The following is a 4,979-nucleotide window of genomic DNA, read 5'->3' on the forward strand; positions in this document are numbered from 1 at the left end:
TAAATGTGCACAAGCCAGTAGCAATGTATATGAAAGAATAAAACGTACGGATTTACGAGTTGATCGTATTAATTTCGTATCACAAAGTGTTTCCAAACACCATACACCGCCAGGTCCTCACACTGCACAACGTAGGTCGGACGTAGATGACGTCACGAGCAAGGCGCCTCTCGCTTTGCCTGAATAAAAATGTACTGCGGGTAGTAAACCGAGCAGAGACGCGAAAGATAGATAGATAGATAGATAGATAGATTTGAAGTCTTAAAGCTGTATGTGATTTTATATGAGAATCTGATAGGGTTACAAGCTTTGAATATAAGAGAGAAAAAGCCTAGAAGGTTCTAGAGCCATAAAAAAAGTTGACAGATTATTAGGTACACCAGTCTAATTTATTCAGAACTGTATATATTAACCTTTGAAAAAAAATGGTTAGACTACAGATGAATAAGGTATTTAAAAACAAAAAAACAAAAAACAGTAGCTATTACAAACAGTCTTGCTGATATTCTTTCATGTATTTATTGCAATGGAACTTTTTTTCTTCAGAATAGTGCATTTATTTAGGCAAATGAGACCTCATCTAATTAAATATTCACAAATGTCAATTTAAATATTCATTTCAGTGTGAAGACACTCTTCAGAGAAATATTTTTACAAAACATTTGGTTGGAATCTTATTTCATCACTGTTATAAAACACTGTTATACAACAATTTATTTGTGTCCTTTTTCAGTATAAAATCTATCCCAAATACATTCATCCATTTTTCTAAGCGCATTTTTCTAAACGCTACACAGGGTCGTGGGGGAGCCTGGAGCCTATCCCAGGGAGCTCTGGGCTGAGTGCAGGGGACACCCCGGACGGGGTGCCAACCTATTCACACACTACAGACAATTTGAAAATAGCAATCAGCCTACAACACATGTCTGGAGTGGGGGAGGAAACCAGAGTACCCAGAGGAAACCCACAAAGCACAGGGAGAACACGCAAACTCTGCACACGCAGGGCAGAGGCAGGATTCAAACAATCAACCCGGGAGGTGCAAGGCAAACGTGCTAAACACTAAGCCACTGTGCTCCCCACCCCAGCACAAACCCAACAGTTATAAACATTTTGAGACACATACACATGTATAAAATTGCATGAATACAGCAGGTCATCTAGAGATTTTTGTTTCTGATCAAACACAAACTGACAGCTAATATCAAGGTTTTTGCAGTGAATTCAAGCAAACAGCAATAAGAGGGGACAAAAGTTGTATGGCTAAAACATGCAGTGACCTGACCTGCCTGATGAGGACGCCACAACACACCATTCTGCTGCTCTATAAAATCCCACCTGCTGTTGGGCTTCACACAGCAGATCTATGTGTTTTTCTCATAGGATATACTTTTCTATTTTAAGACCTGACTCGACCTGTAGGCTTGCTGATATGTTACTAACATTTCTGTGTCTGTGTCTGCAGAGCATTTTTCAAAGCTTGAGTTTCGCCTTACTATACAATAAAAATAAAAATAAAAAGATCAAATAATTTGTCATAGCCATATTTCCTAACTCCAACAGTGCAAATATAGCAGGGCAGAGACGTCTTTACAGGCTTGACATTTAGAATGAATAGATGTTTTGTTCAGAAAGACCTGATGCACACTAAATAAAATCTAGCATACCCTTATAGCCTGTGTACACAATCACCTGTGCTGTATGCTCAGAGCTGGAAAGTACTTTGAAGATAAATAAATGGCAATTGCTTTAAGTATTTTTTCAATTATTTATAGTTCAGATCAATAGACTTTAAAGCCATCCATCTTCTGAGAGAAATATGAATTTGATCTTGAAAGTAGGTGTGAAAGAGAGAACGCTAAGAAGAGAGATCAAAAACAAGGGTCAAACCATTTCACAGGTACATTCATGTCTACACCGACTTTGAAATGGATATCTCAGTGTTGTAGTCTGGGACACCTAGACTATTCCTTTTGCCTGCAAAATAACAAGCATGAAGGCAAAAGCGAAGAAAAGCATGCAAGAAGGCATGCAAAACCGGCCAGCGCTAGTTTACACAGTGACACACAGGAGGAGGGAGAGTCTAGACGAAAGACAGACAAATAAACAGATACACATACAGGCACACTTGAGATGTTGCCTTTTGAAGCATGAAATCCAATCACTGTACATCACGAACCATTATTACAAGAGAGGACAGCTAGAATGCTTGCATCTGTGGTTATATGAGCGAGAGTGCGTGTTGACCCCTTTCTTCACTCTGTTAATCCACCAGATGAGACTTTTCCCACAATGCAATATTGTCCTGGATGTGGCTCACTGGCACTTGAAAAACAAAAGTAAAAAGAAATCATCAAGTCAGGCATAACATATGAGAGAATGCACTAGGTCTAGCACTATATGTCTGATGTTTCTAATATAAGAACGTTAACGTAGCTAACGAATCATCTGTGCTTCCTTGAGGAAAGCTAGAATTATCTTAACCTAATGACTTGTGGAAAGTGCAAAGTTACGCAGTACCAGTCAAGACTATTTTTATAATAACCAGTAGAGTGCTGGAGGCTGAGCATGTACCCTATTAGTGTCTGCAGAATTGGTCTAATTATTTTGTAGCCAGCAACAAAAATCGCAGTGCTGTCTCATAATGACATTACACCACAGTGCAGCTGAGTGCTCGTTTCGTATCGGACAGAGGTGTTGATTCATTTTCCATAAAAGCAACTCAGACAACCATTCCAGCTGCAAGGCTTACATATATAAATGCACAAATAATCATTTTTATAGTATAAACGCAGACAGAGCCGTATCTCTGTGAACGCTCACGGAAATGGATTTAAAATGCGTGTAAACACTAATATGGTGAAGTTTTCTGTGAGAAGATGTTTATTTAACATTTTAGGAAGGAGTCTCCAGTGTTAGAGCTTTGTAACTGCGAAAGATAAAGCTGTTCTTTTAAGTTTTCAGACATAAGACTGTCTTTAGGACTTTCCAGTTACTCAGGGTGCGTCTCAATCAGCTCCCTAGCACTAGGGCACGGGTGTTCAATCTTATCCGGAAAGGGCCGGTGTGGGTACAGGGTTTCAATAGCAGCAAATGACAGCTGTCCTGACTAGAAACAATGCCCATGGCCATCCATCCATCTTCAATACCGCTTATCCTTTTCAGGGTCATGGGGAAACCTGGAGCATCGGGCACAGGGCGGGGTACACCCTGGACAGGGCAGACTCACATACACATTCACACATTCACACACCCATTCATACACTACAGACACTTTGGACATGCCAATCAGCCTACCATGCATGTTTTTGGACTGGAGGAGGAAACCAGAGTACCCAGAGGAAACCCCCACAGTGTGGGGAGAACATGCAAACTCCGCACACAAAGGGCCATGATGGGAATCGAACCCCCGACCCTGGAGGTGTGAGGCAAACGTGCTAACCACTAAGCCACCGTGCGACCCGTGGCCATATAGTCTGTTATCTGTTAATAAACAGATCAGTTAAATCTGTTAATGATAGTAGAAGATTCACTCGTGGCATCTAATATTTTATTTTATTCCCTAGGAAAAAATGTAAAGCGTGGGCAGAGTGAAACCAATTTTATTTATATTTATTTATTTTATGTGATGCTAAAAGTGTGTCTTTTTCAGTGTATTAGACTTCATAATCATTCATAGTAACGCTGTTTTGAACGCGATTAACACTATTTACAGTTGACTGAGGGTGCATCGCAATCAGTCCCCTAGTTCAGTAGTCAGGGCACTGATCAGGGAGTCGGCCATTTTAAGGGCTGTCTCAGTCACAAAATTCTTCCAGTGCACTGGAACTTTTGCGCCATAAAAAAATCACACGATACACCACAAAAACCAGAACTATGAACTATGTTCCCTTTGTGGAAATGACGTCATATTTTCTGAAGCCTCTCCACTGGAAAAATTATTAAAAAATTTTTTAAATACATAAAAAATGTTAATAGTTTGCAAATTTCTGTGGAATACAATAAGAGGCCTGCTTAGTCTAATGCTGTTATTGGAAAATAATCAACTCTGGGGTGGTCACAGTAACTTCGCTTCATGTCAGGCTGCATCACACCACTCCATCACTGATTATTTTACAGAAACAGAACAACCCCAAGGATTTCAATCCTAAATTATAGAAATTCCTAAATGATAGTAAATACTGTTTTGCAATGAACAGTTAATAAATAAATGATGATTATTAAACTCATCTATAATGAATATGAACTTCTACAAACGGGTGAAATTACATCTCTAGTGCCCTTAGCTGACTTCCTGTGTGCGTGTATTTTTTTTCTTAGAGGGTATGGAGGGATCTTCCAAACTCTGGGACTATTAAGTATACATTTTGCTGAAGGCTTTATGGTAAACACCTCAGATGGAATCGTAATGAGGGCACACATGCCTATAATGTTTCATGACAGGAAATACCGGACATACTGTAAGGAGATATACTTGCATATACTAGCATAAAAGTATTGCTATTTTTGACTGTAGACAAACAGGCAAGTGTGTGTATGTGTGTGTGTGTGTGTGTGTGTGTGTGTGTGTGGATAGAAATTTTCTGGAAAAATCTAGAAATATTTTACTCATTAATTTTGTCACTGTGCTGTTCTGTACAGCCAAATTCAATCATGTTTTCATTACAGATGTGTGCAAGCAACAGTGTGTGTGTGTGTGTGTGTGTGTGTGTGTGTGTGTGTGTGTGTGTGTGTTTGTAAGTATTCTCCCAGGTACTGCCCTACTAACCGCCTCATTTCTCATTCTGATCAGCACACCTGTGCAGAGGTGAAAATAAATGGCATACATTTCCTACACACATCTCTTACTCCTGATTTCCTGTATCAGCTATTCATCACATCTATCATCATCTGCCTTTATTCACACACACACACACACACACACACACACACACACACCTTCATTATTATTCATTCTTCAGGTCCATGACTTCACCAAT

At 39.6% G+C, this 4,979-nt stretch overlaps 1 protein-coding gene across 1 annotated transcript in view; it reads right to left on the reverse strand.

The window, feature by feature from the left end:
• Nucleotides 1–458, reverse strand: part of eftud2 (elongation factor Tu GTP binding domain containing 2) — a 21,418-nt gene extending 20,960 nt beyond the window's left edge. Inside the window, exon 1 of the mRNA XM_053615092.1 lies at nucleotides 49–458. The gene's annotated coding sequence lies outside the window, so the exon portion shown is untranslated. The remainder of the gene's footprint in view (nucleotides 1–48) is intronic.
• Nucleotides 459–4,979: the final 4,521 nt, after the last annotated feature.

This window comes from Ictalurus furcatus, chromosome 2 (assembly GCF_023375685.1).
Source record: "Ictalurus furcatus strain D&B chromosome 2, Billie_1.0, whole genome shotgun sequence".
Classification (NCBI taxonomy): domain Eukaryota; kingdom Metazoa; phylum Chordata; class Actinopteri; order Siluriformes; family Ictaluridae; genus Ictalurus; species Ictalurus furcatus.